Consider the following 23,470-nt stretch of genomic DNA (forward strand, 5'->3'; position numbering starts at 1 on the left):
CACCCGCTCTAGGCCAGGATCTGCCAGGCATGAAGGGAGAGAGGAGTGAGACTGGGTCTGAACTTTAGAAGGAATTGGAAATGACACAGGGTAGCAAGTAGAGGAGGCTTTGCCCAGCTTTCTCAGCTCCTCTGGACTATTTGGGAAGGAGAGGTGGTGAACAGTGGTACCACGTCCACTGTTTACAGAGTACCCGCTGTGTGTCAGTCAAGTTTAACTTTTACAGTGCTATAAACTTAGTGGTAACATTGCCATCTCACAAATGGAGAAAATGATTCAGAGCAATATATTATCAGTTTTCAATCGTGCGTAACAAAACATCTCACAGCTTAAGGTCTGTCAGTTCCTGTGGGGAACTGTGGGCACTGTGGGACTCAGGAAGTGTGAGTGGGTGGGTATCGCTTGGGACCTCAGCTCAGATTGAGTTTGACTGGGGCTAGGAGATCCGTTTCCAAGTGGCTTGCTCACATGTTGACAAGCTGGTTTTGGCTCACCCCGTGGCTGGTTGACTGTCACCAAGCACAAACAGGTGACTGGCTTTCCTGAACAGTGAATGGTCAGAGAGACTATTGCGGTAGCTGCAGTGCAATTTATGACCTGGGAAGAACTACCTCACTGATACTGCTTTTTCTCATCTTTCCTTTTTCTTTTCTTTAGCCCCTCCCTTCTGTGTGTGTGTGTGTGTGTGTGTGTGTGTGTGTGTGTGTGTATTTCAAGTGAAGGTCTCCTGAACCCAAAGCTTGAACTCTTGATTCTCCTCCTACGTCTACCTCCCAACAGCTGGGAGTATAAGCATGCACTACCATGTGCAGCTCAGCTCCGCCACCTTCTGCTAGCTACCTAGGTCAGTCTCAGTTAAGCATAAACAAGGACGACATGAGGCAAGAGCTCCTTGGAGGTCACTTCAGAGGTTTGCTACAATAGTCTGATTCAGACCGCTGCTCATATCCTTCTACTGCTCCATGCTTTTGAGATATCCTGAGGTTGGGTGCTGGTCCTGTGTGCTGAGTCAGAGGAGTGGCTGGATTGATGGGTTAAGATGATTGGAAAGGGCATAGGGTGCTTGGTGGGTAAGTATCAAAGCCCACAAGGTGGGAACTGTCAGCCCCTGACAAAGCCCAAGCGTGCTAACAATGGGGAAAAGTGTGTTCTGCTTTTCTCTCTGCACTTATGTCTGATTGTCATAGCAAGCAAGTTCTCTGGCCTCAAATTAGATAGAGATTAGCACTTCTGAGATAGGTATTCAACACTGCCCATCTTACAGAGGAAGAACATGGACTCATACATTCACTGCTGTAAGCTGGGGAAGGGAGGCCACGGCAGTCGCATGGTATGCGTGCCCTGTCTCCAGCGTGCAGTGCTGTCAGAATCAGAATCATCTCATGTGTACAGTGGCTATTGTCCTTTTGGAGCTATTCAAAGGGTCTGGGAATTCACCAGAACTGAGTCTGTACCCAGTGGAATGACAGAACTAAAAATACACCCTCATGCCATAACCTGTCTGCATCCTTCTTATTAAGAGTTTTTTTTTCCCTTCTAGGTAGACAAGATTTAGAATTATGAATGATTCCCTAGCAACATAGTATGTTGGCTGAATGTGAGCCCTTGTCTTTGATGAGAAGCAGACAGTCAGAAGGGGCCTGTCACACTGCCAGGTGACTTTCAGGTAGAGAAGGAGACCAGCTGGTCATGAGATGTCCCTGGAGTCCAGATGTGTAACTACAGAGACTAAGGCAAAAGAACTCTCCACAGTCCCCCAGAGAATCCTCAGAGGTTTTGAGCTTACAGCCTGAGAAAACACGAAGGGCCATCAAAATATGGGCAGATGGCTCCATGTGTGGAAGGCCTTGCCTGGGCACAGGGACGTGCTGACCATCTCTAGCAGAGGGTTTGCTGAAGGAGAAGCAGGTGAGTTGGGCAGGATGTGAAGAATGCCTGTTTTCTTGTAGACCGTAGGGAACCAATGAATAGTGTTAAGATGCAATTGGAAGCCGGGCAGTGGTGGCACAAGCCTTTAATCCCAGCACTCAGGAGGCAGAGGCAGGCAGATCTCTGTGAGTTCGAGGCCAGCCGGGTCTACAAGAGCTACTTTCAGGACTGGCTCCAAAGCTACAGTGAAACCCTGTCTTGAAAAAGATACAATTGGAGCAGGGCCTGGCTTATTGTGAGGATTTGTTGGTCATATTATTTTGACTCTGTTCTTTAGTTGGAAGGTGAGAGACGTGCTTTGGTAATATAATTTTGGAAGCCTGGCCAGAATAATGATTATAACGATGAGACCTAATGTTTATTGAACACTTACTTGGGGATGAGACCCCTTTCAATGCCTTACTTTTATTTAGTTCTCTCCTCCTTATGAAGGAGTTCTCATCTTAACAAATTGAGGCACAGAGAAAATAACTTCCCCACAGTAGCCAGTGGGCAGAATAAGCATAGTGAACGTACTCAGTAGACGAGAGATTGGTCCAGAAAGGAGATGAGGAGGCCTGCACTGGAATGTGGCTGAGGAAATGGAGAAGGATGATTGGGGGGAAAGGTATTTATTGAAAAAAAATGACAAGACTCATCTCCACATCGGAGTAAGGTGTGCGCGTGTGTGTTAGGGAGATGTATATATGATCCAAAGACCAGAGAATAGGGGCCACAGTGCCCCTCTGGCATTAAAAAAGGGATAATTGGTTTTCCTAGGATAGAGCACAGGAACGGATCTTCACGAGTATTGTAAACCTCTAAGCCAGACTCATGCAGGAAGGACCTAGTATACCTGTGCCTCATATGCACGGAAAACAACAATGTCTGGGCATCTGTAAGGCCTGGGGTGACTCTCTGGACTTTAGGAGTCCCCTTATTTGGGTGGGGGGATAGAAAGAAGGCAGCGTAGAGTGGGATTTCCAGGCTTAGAAACAGTACCACCTAGCTGCTGATGAGTTTAGCCCTTGGGGTTGACATGATTTCAGCAATACAAGAAGGTTGCTGAGGGAGGGGGCAAAGGTCTGGGGGAGCCCGGGCCTGTGGCTGTTTTGAGTTTCCCTGCGACAATTATGAAACACACATTCCCTTTAAAGGGGTGCATAAAGCCCAAGTCTCGCCTGCACAGGATGGGGCTCTCTCCGCAGAGATCCCGAAATTTTAGTCTGAGATGGTAGTGACGATTTTAGGAGCAGCTTCTGCTGTTGGGATGGGCTCCGTGCCAGGCTGCTTGAGACGGGGGTGTACAGGGAGGCCAGTCTGCCGTGGCACATGGGGCTTTCTAGTGAGTGAGAACATTGTGTATGCATGTGTGGCATATGTGCCTTGTGACCCTGTTCAGAAGTCCTGAAGCCCCGCATCTGCTTTGGAGGTGGGGGGGGGCTTGCTGCAAGAAATGTGCAAAGCCCGGATTTTGCAGGGTGCTCACAGGGAGAGGGATCCATATCCATACAGACCCCAGGACGTCTGGGGGGAAAGCAGCTCTGTAGGCACATTCACACCAGACCCCTAGGACAAAGAGACCGGATATTTTGCTGTTTGATAAACTTCATAAAACAGCGGAGCTGAGTGATTCTGCTGCTGTCTGAATGGAAGTATCCTAAGAACCCATGCCAAGAAGATAAATAAGACCGGGACTCCAGGAGAGGAGCTGAAACAAATGTGCCCTGAGAGGTACATCAAAGTAAAACTAGTTCTCGTGACTGGGGCTCCGTGTGTGGTGAAGTGTGTGTGTGTGTATCTGAGCATGTGTGCACACAGGCGTGTGTGCGTGCGTGTGTGTGTTGGGGCAAATGTTTGGCAGATACTAGTCCACATGGAAGGGGCCCAGAGATATCCCCTGGGCTGCTGCCAATCCTTCCGAAGGCTGCTGTCTACGCACCAGGCCTGCCTGGAACTCAGTTAGGATTAGGCCTAGCGATGCAAGGGCACCAGGAAAACCAGCCTTGGCTATGACTGGAGCACTTGGTCTTGTAATCAGCCACCCGAGGGGCAATTCAAACTGGAGAGACTGCATTCTGTGATCAGAAATCCCTTAGTGGGTGGGGTAGGCAGTCCTTGTTGTTTTGCTAAGAAAGAGTTACATGCCTGGGTATAAAACATCAATCTGTTCATGTTTGGCTCCAAGATCTCCAGGGGCTCTTAAAGACACAGAATAGAACAGAGTGCGAGGCCTGGATGTGTGTTTAAATGTCATATGCAAAGGTTCTTGAAGTCCTCAAGCCAGCAACAACAACATCAGGGAAAATGTTAGGAACAAGGCAGTTTATCAGGCCCTATCTTAGACCAAGCAAAAAAAAAAAATTCCTTGCTGTAGGGCCCAGGCATTTTTGTTTTAGCATATGGTTCATCCCCAACCCCCAGGTGATTCAACTGTACTTAGGGGTTGGAGATTAGAGAGGGGACTTGGGCCAACAGCTCATAGCTAATTAGGACACTGCCACATTTCTCCTCACCCATATGGTCTCAGCTTTTTATGTCGCAAATTGCACAAGGAGGGATTTTTAATAACTTGTTTCTTAGAGGTAATTGTTGTGTGTTTATATATTTTCCATTGCTAATAAGCTATTTAGGTCACTTGTATCCCTGGTGCCCAAACTGTGTGCTCCCCCACCTTATGGTGCTGGGGGTGCAGTTCAGGACCTTGTACACGTAAGACAAGCACTCCAGGGCAGAGCGACACATCCAGCTAAATGCTGAAGTTATTCACTGTGAAGTTCAGGCTCTGGGGACTTTGGCCCCAAGCCCAGTCAGTATTTCTCTAGCTAGCCCCAAAGGCACCAATACCACGCTCTACTGGCCGGATTCTCTCTGTAACTAGCCCACGAGCTCCATGATCTCACACTGCAGATGTTTTGGTCAATAATCCCTCCCTCGGTCTGCTCTTGCCAAGTGAGGGTGAACTTAGTTTCACACACTGGTCTCTGCTGCCTTCCTGAGGAGAAGGACCTCTCTTTCCGGCTCTCACAAGTGGGCCCAGTATGTTTCCAATATCACACTCGTGTTTTTTGTTTCAACAGGGTCACTCTGTGATGGGGCAGATTTGTTCTCTGTGTGGAAACATGTGGGTTCTTGTCAGAGGCCTTGAGAAGGAGTAAAGTGAACAGGAGTGGTCGCCCTCCACATCTGGCTTCCCTGGCTGAGCGCAGAAGGGTAGTTTCCTAGAGCCTGTGTTGGAAGGACTAAGGGGCCCTCTGAGGATTTGGGGTGAATAACTCCTTTAAAGGAGTAGAGCCACCATAGACAGTGTTTTGTTTTTTTTCTATCCATCCAGATTCTTAGGGCAGCCATATAAAAAATCTCTTTGGCTTGAATTTTCTAGCAAACAGGGAAGGAAACAGTTTGCTTTGTCCAGTAAACTGCACCTTGCTGGAGGATTTTTTTTTTTTTTATGCTGTGGAGAGGATAGAACCCCAGACCCTGGCTTCTCCAAAGGTCTGGGAAGAGCTAGATGAGGGTGTGCTGGAGAAAACCCAATGAGGGACAGAGTGCCTGCCCTTCTTGTCAGGGTTCTTTCTCTGGCTCCAAAGCTTAACAAACCAAGCCCCTGCTCCCCCTCCCCCATCCAGGACTTTCTGAAGGAGGCATCTTTGCCTCAGGTGTTTGTGGTGCTGAGGATGAGCCTTGTTGGGTTCATCAACATTTTGTAGCTGAATAATTAGTGCCGATTCAAGTTTCATTTTGAGGGTTTCACAAAGCCCTAGAAATCACCAGGAGCTCCCTGGAGCGTTGCAAAAGCAGGTTTGGAAATCTCAGATGAAGAGAATTCTGGCCAGTGAATGACAGACAAAGGACAGGCAACACAGGAGACGGGAAGCGGGCGAAGTCTTTAGTTTCCATTGCATCTACCAGACTGGACTCCCGGGTCTCTGGTTGGTGATCAAGCAAGCGTTGGTTTCTCTTCATCAGAGTGGAGATTGAAATGTCTGCACCAGGCAGGAGACAAAGAGTCTCTGGGCCTTCTCACCCAGACAAGGATAGCCATTATTGCTTCCAAGAAGAGACACTCTGGAGTACCCAGATCGCCTTTTTCCCTGCCCTCCCAAGTACACTGGACTCGAGGGAAGCCCCTGTTTATGATTTCAAAGTCGGCTGTTTTGATTCTGGCCCCTAAAACCTTGCCTCCTGCCCCGGAAGATTTATTTTATTAAGTGGTCCACACCTGAAAGTAATTGAGTCTTGGCGTGGACGCGGGAGGCTGCAGAGTGAAGATTGCGCAGTGGCAACTCACAGCATTTGGGGAACCTCCCGATGCCCAAGTCTCTCCTCAACCTTGCACCGCCCCAGGGCCGAATATTATTTTGAGGAGAGGTAGCTCATGTGGGGGAAGGAGAGGTATGTGGGGAAAGTGGGAGCTAAGTGTGGATGTGGAGATGGGGCTATGCCCCGGAGCCTCTCCCGCACCCCGCGCCGCGGAGCTGAAAGGCCGGGCTGTTCCCTCCCTCGCGTCCTCGCGGGTTAGCAGGGTTTGATCCGCAGCGGCACAGTTCACCTCTAAAATAGGAATAAGAGAGAGATTGAAATAGATAAAAAGCGTTCGAAGTTTAATGTCAACTACAAGCCTCTATAAAATCAGATCAAAGGGAACCGGCGCTCGGCTTCCTCCGGGATCGCCAGGGACTTCGGGGCGCTTCCAGAGTCCAGCCCGCTGCCGTGGGGCGCTCTCTTCTCTCCAGCCGGGGCGAGGACTCGAGGGCCGCGGCGGGGGGCGCACGCGAATGCAACCGGGCACCGTGCTCGTGAACTTCGGGGCCGCCGCAGCTTGCCATCGGACCTCACGGACTGCTTGTAGCCAGGCGGCCGGAGGTGAAACCCGCGAGAAGGGAGAGCGGCATGCAAGGAGTCATCCACGGACCCACGATCAGAAAGACTCTCAGAGGCGGGTGCGTGACTCCCGCAGCGAGTCCCCGATGCCATTCTCGCGGTCTGAGTCACAGGCGCCGGCGGGCGAGGCTCCGGCAGCCGGCAGCAAAGCACTGGGTCCCGTCGGTTATCCGTGCTGGCGACATGGGCTCGGTGCTTTCCAGGGACTTTTGGGGCCCGAGCTGTACGCGCGAGCGCTTTCGTTTTTCTCTTTCCTAATTGCACTCTTCAATAAACGTGGTGTGTGTGTGTGTGTTCCCATCTTTCCCTTTGTCCTTCGGAAACTTCTGACAAATTTCTAAGGTGGATGATAAAATGGAGATGCGAGTAGTCATGGGAAAACTAGGCTCTTAAAAAAAAACAAAACAGAATAAACAAACAAATGTGAACCTAAGATCTAAATGAGCCTTCAAGGTTATGGTGAGAAGAACCGAGAATGGAGGGAAACATATTTTGAGAATAAATATGAAGAATTTTATTAGTAGTAAAATTATAGTCTCTTTCTCTTGCTCCATATAAAAAAGAATTATAAATCGTGGACTTCTTTGCCTGTATCGGTTTTATGCACTGTAGCATTCCACCCCTCCCGACATAAAATTCCATGCCTGCAGAGCTTGCTTATAGGTGGAACCACATGTGTTTTGTGTGTGCCTGTGTGTGCTGGCACAGTAAGCTCGTGGCGGTGGACAGCTTGTGGTGATGCACACCGGGAGAAGGGTCCCTAATGTGCACAAGGAGGGTCATTTGTGTTTGGACAACTGTGGAAATTACCCGGGACTCACGGCGATAAATAAACCAGCCCAAAGACCTTCACCTCTAAGCCGGGAGATACAGGAAATTCACGAGCAGAAAAGGCAAGAAAACATAGAAAAATAAAAGTAAAATTAAGAAGAAAAAGCTATGAGGGGGAGTGCGGAGGAAGAGAGAGAGAGAGAGAGAGAGAGAGAGAGAGAGAGAGAGAGAGAGGAGAGAGAGAGCACTGAAAGACAAAAGGAAAGTCACACAGATTCTGAAGGGAAAAAAGAAATGGAATACTTAGAAAAAGAAAAAAGGGAGGAGAAGAATGGATTAGTGGAAGGAAACAGAAAGCACAAATAGAAGAAATATATCAGGAGGTTTGAAGAAAAGAAGGCTCTTGCTCAAAGTGGGGCTTTGGTGGCGTGGGGAGAAGGCAGAAGCCTTGGTAGGTGGGAGCTTCCCCAGGGCCAGACGCCTCCCTCAAGGGCCCCTGCTTCTCAGGTTTCCCCAATGTAAGGGAAATCCAGGGGAGACTTTGTGGGCACAGTCTGCTTTCTACCCGGATCTGATGATGCCGTTCATTTGGTTTTTAAACAGTAGATTTGCAGCCTTCTGGGCTGGGACGGGGGGTCTGCTAGCCATCCTCAGAACCTGCAGATTGGATTGAATTTCGGCCACTTTGATGGTCCTGTAATCGGCTCCCAGTTTTCCAATTTCCAGTCCCCTCCACCAGGCTGGGGGTTGAAAGGGACTTTAAAGACGCCTTTCCTTTGATAATGGCTCACGGTTACATATTTCCATAACAATTTTCTTTACCAGATCTGAATGTCTGATGTAGTCCCAGATGTTGGGGGGGGGGCAGAAAAAAGGGAAGCAGTCCCCTCTGTCCCAGGCTGCCAGACACTTGAAACAGGGGGAACAGGCGTGGGGAGGCAGACTCAGACCTTCCTTGAGCGTTTCTCTGCTCTTTGGCGCCTCTGGCCCCTCCCTCCAGCTCTTCCACAGCTAAGCCGACTGTTACTTCTAAGGACACATCCTCTACATATGGCTCTGACACCATTAGACCCAAGATACTCCTTTTCCACCAAAACTTACCTATCCTGGATCCCCTCCGTGCTCTCTGGTGACAGTTGTGGAGCCCATCGACTTTATGTCATAGGAGGTGAAATTGGTTCCAGGTGTCACTCCTGGAGCACATGAACTTCTGCAGAGCTAGCGTCCTCAGGAGCACCCGGAGACCTTTTCTTCCTTCCCCAACATTTGCTGACTGTCACTGTGGAAAGCACCCCATTGCATGGCAAAGCCAGCCAACCATCACCCCTCATCTCCAGCTCTTCATGCGGGCAGCACCTACACTCTTGGAGAAAGGAGGCAGGTATGCCATTCCGGCAAAGCCCTCAGGGTGTGAAGAATGCTGGAGAGAGGTGTCATAAAATGGACAGAGTGTTCAAAGGCAGCCTCTGGGAAAGCTTCATGAAGAACGTAGCATTTGTTCTGGCACCAGGAGGACATTCAGGGTCAGACTCTGAGATGGTGGGGGAACTTTAGGCACAGTGTTAGCACTATCAGTATGGGGAATTCTTGGGGGGACATCAGTATGGGGAATTCTTGGGGGGACAGAGAGACATTGCCCTTCTTAGTCCCACCACAGAGCCGAGAACCCTGGAGCAAGTTCCTCACGTTTATTACGTTCACCCACCATTTGTCCAACACAGCCTAGACCGGGCATGCTCTGGACTCTGGGGCATGGGAACAGAGAGGACAGGCTCCCACTGCTCAAACACTGTGGCCTAGAGCATATTCTGGATAATTCCAGAAGCTATTTGGGGCTGTTCCACAGAGAGAGGACAAGCAGGTGGCCGCTCACCTCTGTCTCAGGCACACCCATTCCCCTTGTGCATAGTACTGGAGTTCCAGGTGAAGTTTCCTTTGGAAGGAGGCCGGCAGGAAGCGGGGAGGCTCGGCTTAAAAATGAAGGAAGACAGAATGTCCCTTGTTCATCGGAGCTTGAGTGTTGTGAAAAGTAGCTAAGGACTAATTAGCCAAATGCAGGTGTGAAATGTATCAGAAACCAAAGATTATGATTAAGTTCTAACCCAAGGACTGGAGACCGGAGAGATGGCTCAGTGGTTAAGAGCGCTTGCTCCTTTTGCAGAGGACCTGGGTGTGATTTCCAGAACTCATTTTGTACCTCAGAATCCACTCTTTAACTCCACTTCCAGAGGATGGAACACCTCCTAGGGGCCTCTGTGGGCACCAGGCACATAAGTGGTGCGCAGACATCTAAGCAGGCAGAACACTCATACACATACAATAAAGCAAAAGCGAAAGTCCCTTCTCTGCTTTCCCTGTCTCTCTGGCTTGTGAATAGAGCAAGCATTAGGCTTTTTTTCTGCCAGGTTCTATGGCACAGCCTCCCACATCCTGCTTTCTTCCGGTCCCCAGCTGGTTGGGAATGACTGGGCTGCAGCTGTTCCTAGAATACTCAGGGGCTCCCATCCTAATGATGAAAGACCAGGCCCGAAAACAGGGGCGACCAGCCTCCTGAGCTTGCCTTAAACACCAAGGGTTGCAATATAGAAAACTACCACTAGGGGGCAGGATACAAACACACGGCTTCCCTCTATGCTTTGGCCTTGGTCGCAGTACTTGCAGAATTTGCCAAGAGCAGAACTTCCCACAACCTGCGTCCCTAAAAGACCATTGGAAAACACAGATATTTACATTACAATTCATAACAGTAGCACAATTACAGCTATGAAATAGTAACGGAAATAATTTTATGGTTGGGGATCAGCACAACATGAGGAATTGTGTAGACGGGTTGAAAGTTCCCTTTTATACAGCCCCCCCCCCCCCCCCCCCGCCTCTCCCAGCCTCTGCCCTGTCTTATCTCTCAATAGCTTTTGCTGCACTATAGCTACTCACAGCTGGTTTCCTCAGACGCAGGATCCTAGGCTGGATTCTGTCCTCCCTAAATGACGTCATGTTTACCTGGCATGTTTACTGTGGGCTCGCTGCAGGGAGGACCCTTGAAGGACCAGGATGCTAGAGCCCAAGGTCAAGGTCTCAGGAGAAGCCAAGCCACTTCCCATCTCTTCACAGTCCATCTATCCCAGATGCTACCTTTCTTCTGACCAAGGCTGGGCTCTGTCCAGAGGTCTGCCCGTGTCCCCCTGCGCCCCAGCCTGAGAGTGGGTGCCTGCTTCCACTTTTTTTGAAGTGTGGAAAATGTCACTTAAGATTAAGTGTTCCTGCGAGCTTGTGAGTATAGGAGGAGGGTAAGAGGCAGGGAACACTGATAAATTGCTGGGGCATCTACCTCTCCGACCTGTCCTCCGTACCCAGGCCCTATACCCAAGACAAGTACCAAGTAAGTACCTTCTTGTTCAGGTCCTTGTGCTAGGCAGCCACTGTGAAGTGGGGCAGTGTTAGACAGGGCCCTCACAGGGAGGAAGGTCTTCCAGACCCCCCCCCATGGGGGGGGGCTGGGGAGTCAGGATCCTACCCAAGCTTTGAAGAGTATGTCATCTTCAAGTTCAGGGACAGGCTAGGGCGTGCTGTTCTTTCCCTGGGAATTCCAGGTGCCTGGTAGTGAGCATGGTACTCAGTTGGCATCACATTAATGCTGTGGAATACATACAGTGGGGGGGGGGGGCAGAACAGCAGTAAAGACTTTCAAACAAGGGGAAGCGGGGTAGAGGTGGGTAGTCGCGTAGCCAGGCTGCACCTCAGGTGACCCACGATACCATTTTTGAACCTGAGAGTCCTGCTCTGTGGAGTCTCTTGGAGTCTGAGCAAACCTGCACAGTTTGTCACCCTAACTCTCTTTCCTCTTGGGAACAGGCTGCCCCTGCAGGGCCTTCCCTCTCTGGCCCCCAAGTCACCCCTTTCTCTTTCTTCTCTGCCAAGCAGGGTCTCCTCCAAGGTCCTCTGGGCTGAGCCCTGCCCCAGCCATGACCCCCCCAGCCACGATCCCCCAGCCTGACCTCCAGGGTTACCCAACCCACTTCCCTTTCACTCAGCCACCCCTGATAAGAAGACTAGAAACAGGTTTGCCCTTTCACCTCTGCATATCTCTCTGAGGAGCCTGCAGGTCCCCACATCCTGGGTCACATCCTGAGAGGCCCTGTGCCTCCCACAGGTTGTGAGCCGGCTTTTGCAGGGAGGTGGGGGTTGGAGCAGAGGCCAGAGCCCTCAGGAGACAGGCAGCTCCTTATCATGGCTTAAGAAGGTCCTAGTGCTTGCTCCTAAGACACAAGAGCTAGCAAGTGAGAATGGCAAGCTGGCTGATCCCTCCCCAGCTCTTTGATTGACATTCTTGGATGGAATTGGCCGGATGTTTCTCCTTCGTAAGAGACACAGCCTCCGGCAGTACAGCTGTGCCTCCCTTGGCCCGGCTGCAGCTGGAGGTAGAGAGAGCCCAGAACCCACACTTCCTACTTTTGGGATAACATCACTGGGCCAAAGGTCTCCAGAGAGGGCCTTCCACGAGGTCCTAAGAGGGTCAGCGTGGCTCATATCTGATTACCTTCTGTGATGGTGCTCTGATTTCTGCTCATGACATCTGAGGCCTCCATCCCAGTGTGTTCATCTGACTGACCCACAGTGCTGGGTGGATCTTAGAGCTTGCTTGGGGTCTGGCTTTGGCCAAGTGCTGCCTGAGACAATGCCACACTAAAACCCATTCTGAAGACACTGTCCGCTAGAGTCAGAAGTGTGCTGGGGCGCCACTTTTACTCCTAGGGCGCGGTGCAATCTTCGCTGATGTAGAGGGTCTCTCTCAAATTTGCATCAATAGGAAGACGACAAGCATTTGAATTTGTGGTTTTGTGATAAGAATCAAGCAGAGAATTTTTCCCCTTGGTGAGCTCCCACGGACAGGGGTTAATTGGTCATGGAAAGGGGGCATTAGCCACTTGTTCAGGAAGTAGGGATGGATGGGACAAAGGAAAGGAGACAATCCCTCTGCAGCCTGGGGAGGTTGGGTCATTATAAGCTCTGTGTACAAGGATAAGCCCAGGGCTATAGTTTGTTTCTGTTTCTTTTAGGGTCATGTTTTTCACACTTTAGTCACTTGAGTAGAATCTCTGTTGTCTTGGTTACCATCTGAGTGTGCTTGTACCGCTAAGATTTTCCTTTAACCTGCCGTACACACGCATACACATACGTGCATCTTTGGGAGGAAATTTTACATCTTTACTATAAATGGAACACGAGCAGCACTTGCCATAAACAGAACAGCTATAAAAACAAACAGGGCGACAACGTAGCAGTGTGGCTAAGGCAGCCGGTACAGGGCTTTGGGTCTCAGGTTTGCTTTCTTTTCTTAGCAGGAATGTTGGTGGGTGTTTGGGGTCTCAACCTCCATTTGCCACATTTTGGGGGACCTGATGTGGTTGTTACTTGGAGGGCACATTGTGTTCCCATGCACTGAGGACTGGAGGGATATGTATACAAGGTGCCATCTAAGACAATCTCAAGTCCTCTCGGGGAACTGGAGGGCTCATGGATGTGTGCACGTCCTCCCCTGACCATTGCCCCTCTCAGTCAGCTCCTGGGCATGTGTTGTCTCAGGGCTTTGCTGTCAGCATATGGGGGCTTGTACTCTTCAGCCTATAGGGGTGAAAGGAACCGAGGGAGTCGCTGGAAACAAGGCAGGGAAGGAGGTAGGTCTCTGGTGTTGCCAGAATATTCCAACCTTGTTGGGACAACAGTAGAAAGATCTTTTCCACTGGCCCTGGTGGAGCTGTGTGGAGTTTCCCCTGAGGATTCCAAGACAGTCACAAGCTTTAGCATGGTCCAGTGTTCCAGCTGCTGTCTCTCTGCCCCCTCCAACTCCCAAATGATATTCTCTCATTTCCCAGAGTCCTGGACCTACATCCCCAGAAGTTTGGGCTTAACAGACACCTCAAACATCACATATTCAAACAAACAAAGTCTGCCCCAGCCTGCTAGTGTCCCAGAGCCTGACAGCAGCTGTTAGGCCAAGAGTCTACACAGCCTTTTTTTCCCCCTCACACTCCAAGTCCCACACACTTGATAGCACCTTCTGGGTACACCCAGATCCAGGGACTTCTATTGCTACCCGGGAACCTGAACCGCTGCAATGCCCTCCAGCCAGTCTCTTGTCTTCTCCACAAACCGAAGCCAGAGTGACCGTTCAAAGGTTTAAAGTGGATGTCGCCACCCTTGGCCATGGAGTCTCATGATAGTGCAAATCAAAGCTCCTTCTGCGTCCCGAGCCTCTGCTTTACCAGTCTCTCTTCATGCCCTCTACCCAAGGCCTGATGTGCTTCCCCTCCCTGAGCCTCTCTATTGTTCTCATACCCTGTCCAGATTCAGGGGCTTCTGCCCTGCTGTCCCCTCTCCCCGGTGCACCCTCCGCCCTCACCCTCACCCGACCAATGTCCCACTCTTTTGCTTTGTTTAGGTAGTGTCTTAGAGAGAGGTCTCTGAAGAGACAACCCTCCCCGTTGCGAGCTGACTCCCTCCTCTCTAGTTCTCCCTCTCAGCTCTCACTGCTATTGACATTGTCCGTCTGGAGTCACTATTTCACTTTCACTTTGAGGGATAATTTCACGGGATGCAGAATTCTTGGTATCTCATGTCAAGGCTTCAAATATTCACTATCCCCTGGAGTCTGATGTAATCCATTTCTTTGTTCCTCCACGAGAAAAGTGTTTGCCCTTTTTGGCTTCTTTTGTGATTTGTTCTTTGTCTTGATTTCTCACATTTTCATTGTGGGACATTTGGCATTTTTGTTGTTTTTGTTGGAATCATATTATCTATTTATTTGCTTTCTTCTATACTGTCTCTGTCATAAGACTGAATTTCTTCCTACTGGCAGGAACACTCTTGGAAGCTAACAGCATGCATTAGGTACTTGCTACATAATTTGTAAATTTTCAAATATAGATCTTCAGGATGGTAAGTTTGTATACGAAAGTTAGGGGCTGGAGAGACGCTCAGCAGTTAAAGCATATTCTCTGACTTGAGCTTGGCTCCCAGAATCCATGTCAGACAACTCACAAACTGTTTGTAATGCCATCTCCAGGAGATCTGAGAGAGACCCTCATTCACCGCACTTGCCCTAACAGGCACTCATGTACATAATTAAGAAGAAAATAAGCTGAGCATGGTAACACACGCCTTTAATCCCAGCATTCAGGAAACAGAGACAGGCAGATCTCTGGGAGTTCAGGCCAGCCTGGGCTACATAGCAAGTTCCAGGAGAGTTAGTGGGGGATAGGGGGAGAAAGAAAACAAAGCTTTTTATAAAAGGAAAGAAGCAGTGCGATTCAATGTGATTAATACTATAAAATCAGGTTTCATTTCCCATGTTTGTCTTTGTACTTTGTTTTTACGTGAAACTGTCAGCTGGACTGTGCTGGAATCACAATCACAGCACGGACTAACCATGTCCTGGGTGCCTGCCATAGCCGCACGCTGTTTGCTGGTTAGCAAGCTTCGCGGATAGAACCTCACTTCTCACCAGAACTCTTCCTAGAGGCAGGGAAACGGAGGCACAGAGAGACTAAGGTGTGTGTGGAGTCATCCAGTGTGAAGAGGTAGACCCGGAATCCGAAATGCATTCTCCTCCTTCCTGCTTCTGTTTATGTCTCGTGAGGAGTGAGCGAGGTGTGTGGACCCTAAGCACACAGTGAATCCGTTCTCCCAGGGATCCTCCCAGCCCTGGAGCTGGATGGAGCCTGACCTGTGCACTGCGGGCACCCTCGGGATTCTTCCAGGCACTCAGAGTGGCCCTGGCTTAACCTCTATCACGGCAATAACCACCACCCCCTTCTTTCTCAGAGTGCCTAAATACCATTCTTTCGGTTGTTATTTAATGCCCTTTCTTGAGTACATTAAAAAGCAAGAAAACTAAAGCAGTTTTGTCATTTGTTAATACCACCTTTGGGAACAGCAAATTGGAATCCCCACCCAGACACAATCAGGTCTTTACATGGGCACAGTGCCTTTCCTTTGCGTGGCGTGGAGGTACGGCTAATGACTGCTGAGGTCAGCCCAGACGGCTTACCTGGTATCTGAAACTGCCCAGAGCCTTCTGGAACTCCCACGATTCCCACTATTTTATATCCATGCAGGCCTCTCACCACGCCTGTATCCCTGTCAACATCACCGTCACTGTATTACCATTTTGACACTATAGTCCAGGTCCTGCCATCCTCTATGGCTTGCTTGCAACAAGATTGTCCTTTCACCCAAACAGAACCTTCCCCAATCTTTGGCCTTCCTCTTGCTCCTGCCTGGGGCTGGATTGGGCCAATCTGGGACCAAGCCCAAGGGATGTTTCAGTCTGAGGATGAGAGCTCTCACCTGAAGGAAAGACTGCTGGCAGACCAGGGCAATCCATGGACATTCCTGTGTTCCTGAAGGCCCAGGATACTCTGTAGCCCAGGCCATCCCATCCCCAGCCTTCCCAACACAAATACATTTCCCCATGGAGAAGTGGAGGCCCAAAGCCAGTGATACTATCTAAAGATGGTCCCAAGACCCCTCCCCAGCCAGAGAAAACATGATCCTGCCCTCATTATAGCTTCTGGGATTCCTGGAGCATGCAAAAGGGTAGGGGAGCCCTAGTTTTCCTTCTGAGATTGTATAACTTTGGGGATGTGGAAGGGGTCCTATGGTCCTTGGACAGTGGTGCCACTGTCTCCTCTCATACAGCCATGTTGGCCTTAAGCTTCCAAGGTCCCATAGGCGCTTGAAGAGAGTCCAGGAGAGACAGGACGCCATGGAGACTGAGGGTCCTGGACATCATGGGCCTTCTCAGATCTACAGCTCTCTCGCTTGCTCCCACCCTGGCTCGTGCCCATTCAGAACGTCCCAAACCCAACTCCACAGTCTCCAGCTTCCCCTGTTCCTGGTCTTGGGGCCCTTCCCTTGGTGTCAACAGCAATTTCCTGGCAGGCCTGGTGACAGGAGCCTGAACTGGCCCAGGGGAAACTCAACGCCATGGTGTCAGTAGCGGGTGTCTTTCAGTGTCTGGGGAATGGGGTTGATGCTATACAGAGCCTATGAGGGCCTGGAAGACTGCCACCACCCCTCCCCCATGGCTACTCGGTCACCCCACATTCTTTCTGCACCCAAGAACCCTGGTGACAACCCTCTCTCCCTAACAGGACCAAGGGTGGAAAATGCTACCCACACCTTAAAGCAGTGCCTGGGACAGTCACTAGACACCTAGAAGGTGGTGTGAACACACTGGCCTGGGGCAGGCGGGACAGCCCAGGCCCTTCCCTTCCCTCCCCTGACATTTTCACTGCAGGCCCCATGGATGACCACAGCCAAGCCTCTGCCTCTGCTTTGCCTTGTTGCTGGGTGTGTGGACAGATTACCTTCTTGGATGCCAGAAGGATTCAGGGGATGCGTGAACCCCCTTCTCTTCTCTGTACCCTCAGGTCAGCAGAGCTACTTTCTCAGGACTGGTTTGGTCCTTGAGGGTCGAGACTGCTTGTGACAATGTGTAGTCTGCGGGCCTTCTTTTCTATGGCTTCTTTTCTTGAAGCTGTTCCCAAATCCTGGATAATCTCCCTTCCCAGAGGACCGTGACACAGTTGGGGAACCAGACTGGAAAACTTATATGACAGAGGAAATGGAAGATTGTGATAGAGAAAACACTGGCTTGTGTATGTGTAGGGGGTATCAACTGTTCATGCTGCAAAAATGTGCCCGGAGCTTGAGTGAGTTGTCACTAGCAAGCAGAGTGCTGTGCACGGCACAGACCAGTTTCTTCAGTTCTAATGGCCTCTTCATGGGCCGAGATGCAAGAGATACATGGGAATAAATACACACGTTGTCATTTGACATTGGACAGTATGAACGTGTTCACCATGTTTCCTGGGTCATGCATGTGTCCTCACCCTTGGCTTAGGGCAGGGGCTAATTGGACTGACTGACCACAAGGGTGAGATGACTCACGATGGACAGAGGAACGGAGCTGGAAGACTCAGCCAGAGGTTGGAAGGGTGGACTGTGGGTTTGCTCTAGGTCTGTGTCCTGGCTAATGTCCACGCGAGCTCCTTTCTTGTGGTCAGCAGGACTCTCTGCTCTGTTCCTGATAAACCTGACCCATGCACGGGTGAGCTGCCTCCCCGTTAAGTTTTCAGCCAGGAGCACAGCTGTGTGTTCTGAACTTGGGTCCCCTAAACTCAATTGCCCTATTAGCTCCATGGGTTACCACTGCTGCTGGGAGTCTCAGGAGAGCATCTCCTAATAGCTGTCTCCCATTATGCAGAAAGGAAAACTGAGTCCAAAAAGGCAGCCGTTTGCCCCAGCCCTGCCCAGCTCTGAGGTTCGAGACCCCAGCCTGGCAAACGAATGATGATGGCATTATCCAGTCCTTGCAGCATGTGGAACCCTGCGCTATGCCCCAGGCTGGGTAAGATAATATGATTGTTTCCAAACGTCGTGGGGTTTATGAGGCCAATTAACGATTTTAATTGAGGGATGAATATAGGTGTGACAACTTTTCCTCTGCCAGTACTTTTTAGAATTCCTGCCTTCATCATGCTATGTAACAGGAAGCAGCACTTTAAATCATTAAAGAAGAGCAGAACATAAAACTTTAAAACAAAAGCATCTTCATATGAGCTTGCTATTTGCTTCCTTCTCTTTTTCTTCCTATAACCAAAGCATCATTACCTTTACCATCATCAAAACCCTCCCCTGGGTCTGCCCCAAGAGCCCTCTTCTCGCAGAAACTGTGGTCCAGAGTGTTAGGCAGGAGAAGGGACTAATCCAGCCCCCCTCCTCACTGGAGGATGGGGACTGTGGGTAGCTCTGGCCCTTTACTGTCAAATCCTGTCTCTTCTCTCCTTCTCATCCTCTCATCTCCCCTGGCCCCAGACCCCCTCCCTCTTCCCTTATCTGCCAGGGATCTGACCTGCAGATACTCTTTGTTGCACATACTCCTAGCCCCAGGATGGTACCACTGCCCAGCTTGTGCCAGGCTCCAGGAGCTCTCCCCAAATTGCCTGTTTCCATCTGGGTCTTTTTACTTATGCACGTAGCCTGAGGCTACTTGGCTTCTGAGGAGCTGGGACATTAGCCAAACACCCTGAGCCTTGGGCACTTGTGCCAGTTTCTTCTCTCCCCGCCTGCGTGACCTCGGACTGGTCCTTGGCTCTTTCTGGTCCCTTTTGTTGGCACATGGACTCATGGTAGGAAGTATACAGTTGTGGCCCACAGGACGTGTCTTTAAGACGTTTGCAAATGTGGGCTGGGGAAATAGCTCAGTCAGTAAAATATTCTTCTTGCAAACATAAGAGCCTGACTTTGCTTCCCAGAACTTCTTTCCCCACAAGACAGGGTCTCACGATGTAGCTTTGTCTATCCCAGAACTCACTCTGTGATGTGGGATTCCCCTCCGTATGCTACGAATATGTTTTATTGCCACTGGTTTAAAAGGAAGCTGCTTTGGACAAATGGCTTAACAGAATAGAGCCAGGCCAGAAAAGATACACAGAGAGAGTAATCCACAGAAAAACTATAGCTACGTAGCCGCCACAGGAGACCGACACTGGACAGCAGATGAGACCTTACCGGTAGGCCACAACCACATGGAGATACACAGATTAATAGAAATGGGTTAATTTAAGAAATAAGAGCTAGCCAATAAGAAGCATGAACTAATAGGCCAAGCAGTGTTGTAATAATACAGTTTCTGTGTGATTATTTTGGGTCTGGGTGGCAGGAAAAGAATGAGCAGCCTCGGGTCTGGGCAGTCGGGAATGAACAAGCAGTCTCTGTACAGAATAGCGCCCGAACAACTGAGGCTAACCCACATGGCGAGCCACACACTTCGGGTCTGGGTGCTTGTATGGGTTAGGAGGAAAGTAGCGGAGAGCTCGCTTGCTGCTCAGCACCCCTGCCTGGGAAAGCAGCTGGATCGGGTCTGCTATGCGTGCACAGGCAGGAGAGCACGGCAGATTCCTGCCGCCATACACAGAGATATTTCTAGGCTGCGCAGTGTGCTGCAGGACAGATTTAGCTTTTACTCAGATACAAAGGGTTTATATGCTACATGGTGCTACCCAGAGTTGAGGTGGTGAGGATGGCTCCCACCCAGCAGTCTCAGAGGCTGCCATGTTGGACTGGGCGGAGACAACAGACAGGATGGCAGAATTGTTCCTAGCTGTGCTGTTTAGCATTTTGGGGGAAAAAAAAGCACTCCTGGTCAGAAAATAATTACAGATACACATGCAGTAAAGACAAATACATATGGAAAAGACCTCTAAATGGGTCACAGTGTTGGATAAATGAACATAGGCTTGGGAGAGAGAAGAAACAGTTATAAAAAGAAGCAAACGGTTAAAAAAGTAAAGTCTTTAAAGAGACAGAGAATAGATAGTCAAAGATTAAAGGAGTAAAGAAAAATAAGCCACATAAAGAAGGAATATACACAGTCTAGATTATGTATATTATTGTATTTTCCTTGAATTTTTGACTGTGAATGAGCTAAGTACAGAGAGATATTTCATTGGACAGGTTAAACCAACATAAAGGTATCTTCATTTCAAAATTTGGGTCTAAGGATATGTTGCTTTGGAAAAGAGGTTCTTCTTTTGTTTCCACAGAGGATGAGAACCTGTGAATTCCTTCTAGACTAATGTGGTTTGATGGACCAAGCCCCCTGAAAGGTCTCAAGAGAATTCCCCAAATTACTTCTCCCAATAAGCATCATGAAGCAGTTTGGAGAGAACTACATCCAGATTACCAAATATTGTTTATAAATGCTTCTTTACATTTAAAGGGGGATATGCTGTAGAGATTTGCTTTGGTAGGGATCTTAATTTATTGATACAAATTTAAGGTCAATTTTATTATGTGTATATTTCAGCTCTTGATTAAGGTATTGTGTTTGCACATCTCATTTAAAATATGTATAATTAAAAATACAGATTAATAGATAGTTATCTATAATAATCAAGCTTGTAGTCATGTTAGTTAGATTTTATAGATGTAAAGAGATATATTTCAGATGAATAGTTATTCTTCAAATCTTGCAAAGACTAACAGAATATGGCATTTAAAATGTTTAAGAACTTAGGACTCTTCATGACAACGAGACTCATCTGCTCCTGGTAGCACCAATTTACTTCAAGAGGATGATGGGCATTGAAGAGGCTCCCTATGGAGTTTGCTAGCCATTTGAGCAAGAAGCTGCTCTTGCCTGGACTGCTTGATGAACTGGTCATGCAGGACCCATAGAAAAATGACTGCTGAACTTGCCTAAAGGTGAGATGATCCTTCGGGGTTTGCTGCTTCATGAAAGAGTCTGCCAGACATTCTGCAGGACACAGAAGAGTGTGTGACTGACAAACTGCCAATATAGATGAAACTTTCTTTGAAATATTTTGCTTCATGGAAAAGTCTCCCAGAAACCATGGGCCTGTAGGCTGAAGATGGATTCTGAAATGGTACAGAAGAACCTTGGGTGACTGTCCAGGCAGCGAGATGTCTCTGTCAATTCTAGAGTTTTAGAAGTTGCTTACAAGTTACTTCCTGTTTACTTAGGTAATAGTATATCCTTCTGGAGTCTTTAATGGAGTTGAAGAATAGTTATAGTTTTCCTTAGTTATGATAAAAGATAAACTAGATATAAACATTGTAATTATAATTCTTGCTTGATAACTGTTTTGCTGTATGTAATCTTGCTATGTTAAAAGTTAAAACTTTCCTTTTTATTTAGACAGAAAATGGGAGATGATATGGAATTCCCCTCTATATGCTATGAATATGCTTTATTGCCATTAGTTAATAAAGAATCTGCTTTTGGCCAATGGCTTAACAGAATATAGCCAGGCTGGAAAAGATATCTAGAGAGAGTAGGCAGAGTCACAGAGAAGCCATGTAGCCACCACAGGAGACAGAAGCCAGATGCTGAACGTAACTTTACCAGTAGGCCACAACTGCATGGAGACACACAGATTCATAGAAATGGGTTAATTTAAGGTATAAGAGCTAGCCAATAAGAAGTGTGTTGTAATAATACAGTTTCTGTGTGATTATTTTGGGTCTGGGTGGCTGGGAAACAAATGTGCAGCCTCTGCCAACTACTCTGTAGACCAGGCTGGACACCTAGTTGGGTGTGGTAGTGCACACCTTTAATCCCAGCCTTGGGAGAGACAGTCGGATCTCTGTGAGTTCAAGGTCAGCCTGGCGCACAGAGTGAGTTCCAGGACAGCTAGACCTAATTTAGATCCTGCCTCAAACAAACAAGCCAGCAAACAAAGCAACAACAACAACAGCAAAAAAAGAATTAATACCTGAAGTTGATCTCTGACTTACACACACACACACACTCACACGCACGCACACGCACGTGCAAACTCACACCTCAGAAAGAAAAGTTGATAAATATCTCACAATTCCAGAGTGGCTAGTATTCTGACTTATAGACCAAGAGACCCAAGCCTAGAGATAAAATGTGGCCTCTGAGATTATAAAATAAACTTGGCAGAGTGTGGCAGCAGGGTCCAGGCTTCTGGCTCCTCCCCTTTGGAGCTCTTCTACATCCCCCAAGCTCCAGGTCTTTATCCAATCTGATGTGTCCCTAAGGATGTCATTTTTCTCCCAGCCGCTTGCTTTTCCAGGCCTTTGTTCCCTCAGTCTCTGTCTCCTGCCTTCTAGACGGTGCCTTTAATATAGCGTTTTGCTACTTGAGTGATGGTGTACACAAAAATGTCTCGAGACCATTTGCTTGGGTTCCATGGCAGCACCAGCAGGGGTCCTTCTGTCATTGGGTAGTGAATGAAGGCTATTGACTGACCCTGCCTCTCTTTCCCATCATCCCTCACTTTGGAGGGATTTTTTTTTCTGTTAAAAAAAAAAAAAGCTTTCTGTTGTTTCCTCTAGGCCCCAGGAAGCTCCTGAGCTTCACACCATCACCTCCCCTCCCCCAGGTTCCCTGTCTCCTCTGCTGTCCATTTCCCTGCCCCCTCACTCCAGGTTGGGGATTGTAGGCAGTCCTGCCTCTCCCCAGTTCTCATGTCTCAGGAAAAGCATCTCTTTCCTCCCCCCTTCCCATCCTTTTCATCCTCCTGGGCCCCAGGTCCTCTCCCTCTCCCCTTATCTGCCAGGGATCTGACCCACAGATGCTCTCTCTGCTCGGCATGCTCCTGACCCCGGGATGGCATCACCGCCCAGCCTGCCTGCCCCCGGGGCCAGCTCCAGCCTGCTCACTTGCCTTCCCTTTAGAAGCCCCCGTGTCTTGAAGCTGATTAAAACAAACACAGCTCATATTTTTGTTCTTAATCCAATCTGTGCTGTGGTAGGGTCTAGGAGAGAGGATAGGATGACAGTGGGAGACTAGGAACTGGAGTCCTTAGTAGGCAGACAGATAGGGAACCGGCCATGGCTAGAAGACAGTGGGAGACCAGGAACTGGAGTCCTTGGTAGGCAGACAGGGAACCGGCCATGGCTAGAAATAAAGGTGCTGAATTTCCAAGATGGCCAGCTTCTTCCCCAACCTCCTGATTGTAGACAAAAGCTTGGTAGCTTCTTTTCCCCCACCAGGAGGCCCCCTGCTGACAGACTGACTCAACAAGTTCAAGGCTGGATCAGAACACAGTTGTGGATCAATCAAGCATCCTGTCTTCAAACCCATCAACCCTAAAGTGTGTGTGTGTGTGTGTGTGTGTGTGTGTGTGTGAGAGAGAGAGAGAGAGAGAGAGAGAGAGAGAGAGAGAGAGAGAGAGAGAGAGAGAGAGATGGGGAGGGGTTGGGGGGCTTCAGAGACTTTAAATCTCCAGCCCTCAAGAAGAGACTGAACTTTCAGTTTTCTGAGTCCCCCCTTGCTTTGCAGAGGGTCTTTTTCTCTGTGTTTGCCACATGTGTTTTTTCTCACCCCCAATAAAACTCTTTTTTTTTCTTC

The sequence above is a fragment of the Microtus pennsylvanicus genome, chromosome 7, assembly GCF_037038515.1.
Source record: "Microtus pennsylvanicus isolate mMicPen1 chromosome 7, mMicPen1.hap1, whole genome shotgun sequence".
Lineage (NCBI taxonomy): Eukaryota > Metazoa > Chordata > Mammalia > Rodentia > Cricetidae > Microtus > Microtus pennsylvanicus.